Source organism: Chrysochloris asiatica, unplaced genomic scaffold (assembly GCF_000296735.1).
Source record: "Chrysochloris asiatica unplaced genomic scaffold, ChrAsi1.0 scaffold00006, whole genome shotgun sequence".
NCBI lineage: Eukaryota > Metazoa > Chordata > Mammalia > Afrosoricida > Chrysochloridae > Chrysochloris > Chrysochloris asiatica.
In genome coordinates, this window is record NW_006408524.1 from 38,545,685 (window position 1) to 38,551,463 (window position 5,779).

Here is a 5,779-nt window from a genome sequence, read left to right on the forward strand (position 1 = left end):
ATAACTCAAAAGCATCAATTCTTCTAGGGTCTTCCTTATTCACTGCCCAGCTTTCACATGCATATGAGGTTATTGAAAATACCATGGCTTGGGTCAGACGTACCTAAGCCCTCAAACTGGCATCTTTGCTCTTCACTTTAAAAGATCTTGTGCAGCAGATTTGCCTAATGCAATACCTCGTTTGATTTCTTGACTGCTGCTTCCATGAGTATTGATAGTTGATCCAAGAAGAATGATGTTCTTGACAACAAAGTACTATAGTAGCCTTCATAGTAGAGTAAGTTGATAGGCCAAGTGGTTACCATCTTTGGTAACCACTACAAAACTTTGCTCTCTGTACACTTGCCTTTTATTTTCTCATTAAGAAATGAGGTCATACAGTATTTGTTATTTTGTGATTGACTTCTTTCACTCAGTAAAATGTCTTCCAGCTCCCTCAATATTGTGTAGCGTATACAAAGACTTCATTTCCCCTACTGACTGTGTAGTATTCCTTTGTATGTATGTACCACACTTTCTTTGTCCATTCATTTGTTGCCAATATTCTTTTTAAATATTCAGTTTAGTCATTTAAGATGCAATTCAGACTACTTGTTTCTCAATGTTGGAGCCATCTTCAAGGCATAAGGTTATTTAAAAGATTTATAACCAGATGTTGAAGAAATTTAGCAACTGTTTCTCATTGTCTGGAAATGCTTCCTTAGGAAGAATTTCTGAATTATTTATGTCATCACAATATTATTGGAATTACTTTTGAGAATTCTCTTTGATGAGGACAACATTTACTTAGATTCAAGAGTTATGGCATCTTTGTTTAAAAACAAAAGCAAAACAGTAGCATTATTAATTTCAACATCAAAAATATAATGTGTTGACATACTTTCTTTTTAAAGGTTTTTATCTAACTAGCCAATCTAGAGAAAATAAGTGATTTTTATGTACATAATTGATAAAATTGAAATAAATAAAATAAGTCTCTAAAACTACCTATAAATATCTAAGAAATAGCTTACCTCCTTAAAATGCAAGTGTTTTGTCTTCTAATAATCAATGTTGTTGTTGTTGTTTTGTACTGTGGAGTCATTGTTACATATTATTTATTTTATGAGATGAAAGATGGGGAAACCTTAAGTGAATTCATGTTTAACATTTCTAAGATGGTGGCAGCTAGACTTAGCTCTGTTTTTAAGTCTGTGTTACTATATTCTATCTCAACACTCAGGTAGTGTAGTGGTTATGAATTGGGCTGCTAATCTCACCGTTAGCCATTCAAAACTACCAGCTGTTCCGTGGGAGAAAGAGGAGGCTTTCTGCTCCCATGAAGATTTATAGCCTTGGAAACCCTGTACAGGGTCACTATGGGTTGGAACCGACTCCATGGCACATAACAACAATAACATCTCAACACTAAGGGAGTGTCAAAATAGGTATAATAGTCTCCTCTGAATTGCATCTTGAAGTAGTTGAGTGTCCTAAGGAGCCTTAATTACTTCTTTGAGTGTGACTTTCAGTTTTCTGCTGTATTGAAGGGCTTCAAAGAGTGCCTGGAAAAATTCCACTATGTTTTAATTCCATTTTCATCTGAACTTTTGAAGCCCCTTTGTGTTTGTGTGTCATATTGTGATGCCTTGCGTGTTGTTATGATTCTGGAAGTTATGCCACAAGTACCTTAAATACCATCAGGGTCACCCATGGTGGACAGGTTTCAGATAAGCTTCTAGACGAAGACAAACTAGGAAGAAGGAGAGATGGACTACTGCTAAATATTAATTCACTGAAAAACTTACCAATAGCAGTGGAACACTGTCAGGACTCCTTATATGTTGTTGTTGTTAAGTGCCGTCAAGTTGGTTCCGACCCATACTGACCCTGTAGAGGGTTTTCAAGGAGCGGCTGATAAGCTTGAACCACCAACCTTGCAGTTAAAACTGACTTTGCAGTCCAGTGCATTAGCCTCCAGTGCCATGCTAGGAGATATATATATCATAAACAGTATACTCAGATGAAATTGCACAGAAGCACAAACTAAATAGACAAAAATGGAAATGATCTAGATGAGCAGTACATGTGGGGCCAAGAGCCTCAGCTAAACAGAACACTTTCAGCATTCTAATGGCGGTTCCTTAGTTTATAAACATGTGATTTACAGGATGGAGGCCCTTTTCCACCATTACAAAGTTGATTTTTTAAAAGTAATTATTTTCCATAATAGGGTATTGAGTAAGGTCAAAGAAAAACTACAGATCATGATGACAGACGAAAATCAACTTCAAAACTAGGGAGATTTGTTTTTTTAATTAAAAAGAAGGAAAGGACAATTCATGTTACTGTAAAAGTTTAACAGAAAAAAAATAACTCAATACAGAATTACAACATTTTCCTGCAATGTATCCTTTGAAGTATTTTAGCTAATTTATTTAGAAAAAAAGCAGGCTATTTTTAACCATAGTACTTTAAAAGTCAGTAGAAATATTTTTTGTAGTTTTTTTTTTTTCTTTTCTTTCTTTCATCAAATAGTACTTGTTGAGATGTATAGTTTGGGTATCCAATAGGATTTATGTAGAAAATATTGATAAAACTAGAAGAAACCTTAATCACTGTATACTAGGTATCTACTAGAAACAGGACAAAATACAAAAAAAAACAACTAACACCTTTAGAAATCTTCCTTGTTTATACAGATATGTATTTAATATTACCTCCCAAACAAAAGACACTGCCATAGAGTCGATTTAGACTCATAGTGACCCTGTACAGCGTTACTGAGGTTGTAAATCTTCACAGGAGCAGAAAGCCTCATCTTTCTCCTCAAGAGTGGCAGGAAAGTTTGAACTGCTGATCTTCTGGTTAACAGCCCAGTGTTTATCACTACCAGGTTTTCTTGTATTTAATATTAGAGGAGAGCATATTTATGTGTAATAAAAATATATTTCATTAATATTAATGACTCCAACTCCAAAATTTTCAGTCTTGCAAATAAGCCAGAGAAAGCATTCAAGTGTTTGTTTGATACTGATTTTTGTAAAACTAAAAATCTTTCATGAATATTGCATTGTAAAAACAAAACAAAACAGAAGTACTTTTATAATTGTTGTTGTTAAGTGCTATCAAGTTGATTCTGACCCATAACAACCCTGTATAGCATTTCCAAGGAGCGGCTGGTAAGATTGAAGCACCAACCTTGCTGTACAAACAACTTTGCAGTCAGTCAACCTACAATGCTACAATAGGACTCCACTTTTGTAATTATTTTGTTTTAATTTAGAATGCCATTTACATGAGTATTTTGTTGTTGTAGTTAAGTGCCTTCAAATCTGATCTGATTTATAGCCACCCTGTATAGCGTTTACAAGGAGCAGCTGGTGAGTTTGAATCACCAACCATGTAGTTAGCAGTCCAGTGCATATCCTACAGTGTCACACCAGAGCTCCTTTCTAAGTATGTTGTTGTTGTTAAGTGCCATCAAGTTGGTTCTGACTCATAGCAATCCTATATAGGGTTTCCAAGGTGCGACTAGTGAGTTTGATCCACCAACCTTGCAATCGTGTGCTTATGCTATAGTGCCATACCAGGACTCTTCTAAGGTAGAAAGGGATTAAAAAAAAAAAGGTGTTATTTAAATATTCTCCTTAATTTCTGTTAATTTACATGGCAGTTTAATCTACATGATAGATAATCATTACAGAAAAACATTATTTTTCATTTATCTTGCCCTGATAACCAATATTTCAGATATTTTGTTAACTTTGAATTTTCAAGAAAAAAGAATTAATACTATTCAATTATTATAAGAATAATTTTTTCACTAAAGTGTGATCTTAACAAGTTAAGGATTCTTGCTCACTCATTTCATTATTCTAGCCCTTGTTGTAGTTGTTGTGTACCGTGGAGTCGGTTCCAACTCATAGCGACCCTGTACAAGGTTTCTGAGGCTGTAAATCTTTCCAGGAGCAGAACGCCTCATCTTTCTCCCGCGGAACAGCTGGTAGTTTCGAACTGCTGACCTTGTGGCTCCCAGTCCGATTCGTAACCACTATGCCACCAGAGCTCCAGAGTCTAGAACATATTAGCTATTCAATGAAGATTTATTAAATGAATGAATAACCCTAATAAAACACATTCTCTAGTTTGGTAAAATACATAGCATGAACCTTTCCATATCTGTTTTCTCTTCTCACTCCTCACCCCCACTTTTTTTTTTCCCAGATAGTAGAATTGCATTGTTATATTATTAGTTTTGATTGTCATATGATTATTTTAGAGAAAGCATAGAGATGTCACATTTGGTTTTGATAGATTGGTTGAATCTTTTGAGTAATTTTTCATCTCTCTTAGTAGTTAGCTGCCACTGGAGTATGGATTGAAAGGTATAGTATAATGGTCCAGCCACTGCAGTTGAAAAGGTTTCTATACAAGTTCAGTTATGAGCTAATCTAGAAGGAAATAGTCCAATTTACAAGGACAGAAAAGTACTAGTCTAAATAATATCTATCAAAATGGGGTTATAGACTATTTGTATCATAATCCTTTAGTTTTGATCAGTACCTTGTTGTTGTTGTTGTTAGGTGTTGTCTAGTTGGTTCTGACCCATGGTGACCAAGTTTAGGGTTTCTGAGGAGCAGCTAGTGAGCTTGAACTGCCTACCTTGCAGTTTAAGTGGCTTTTCAGTCTGGCACATTAATCCACAGTGCCACACCAGGACTCTGATGAGGACCTTAGAACCTTAGAAAACTTACTCATTCTGTTTCATAATTTATTGCATTATTCAGCTCTGTGATACAGGAAAACTAGTTTGACAATGCAGTAAACTTAACATGTTCAGTACCAGAGCTCACTGGATGGGGTTCAGGTATTTTCATACCATCGCAGGTTGCATTATAAGGAGTAGGTTACAATTACAAGGAGACTATATTGCTCCTTGCAATGTTCTTAAGGAAAGATCATCATTGATCTTACGCACAAGCTTTTTCCATTAGGAAAATGTTTTATTAAAAATTTTATAAAGGGAAGGTTTTCATTTCTTGGTTACATACAGAGATACTGAATTCAGAAGGTAAGTCTTTTTTTAATGTGAATTGATCTTTGGAAATTATCTGATTTCATCTATGAATGCAACTGGGTGATTTTTATTATGCAGACATTTTTCCCTCCCTCCCTCCCTCCCTCCTTCCCTATTGCCTTCCTTCCAACCATCCTTTCCTTCATCTTACCTATTTGATGTGGACGTTTTCCTTCTCTCTTATCCCCTTTCTTCCTTCCATCTCATGAAGCTTTACTGTCAAACAAAAATGTCAATAGTTTGATTTAAGCACTACTGCTTTTTCTTTGTTTATAGTAACCCTCTGTCTTTTAGTTGATTCTGACTTCACTGACGTGATTCTGACTCTCAGTGACCCTACAGAACAGAATAGAAATGCTCCTTAGGCCTTCTGGGATTGTAAATTTTTCCAGGAACAGAAAGGCTTTAATCTTTCTCCTGGGAGCTGCTGTTGAGTTTGATCTCCAATCTTGCTACTAGCTACCCAATACTTAACCCACTGTACCACCAGGGTTTCTTTTGTTTATAATGCTTAAGATTTCAGTACCATCTGTCACCTATCTCAATTCAAAGATTTAAAATTCAAATGAATATTCAACCACTTGTGGAAATCGAGTATATGTAGATCTATATTTCATATGAATTCTAATATTATTATAACTTAAAAATTTCCTATTATGTGTTGATGTTGTCATTGTTGTTGTTAGGTGCTGTTGAGTAGGTTCTGACTCATAGTGACCC

The 5,779-nt window shown here is 35.3% G+C and overlaps 1 protein-coding gene across 1 annotated transcript in view; it reads left to right on the plus strand.

Annotated features, from left to right (window-relative positions):
* ISPD (isoprenoid synthase domain containing) overlaps positions 1-5,779 on the plus strand; it is a 393,355-nt gene that overhangs the window by 90,996 nt on the left and 296,580 nt on the right. The window lies entirely within an intron of this gene.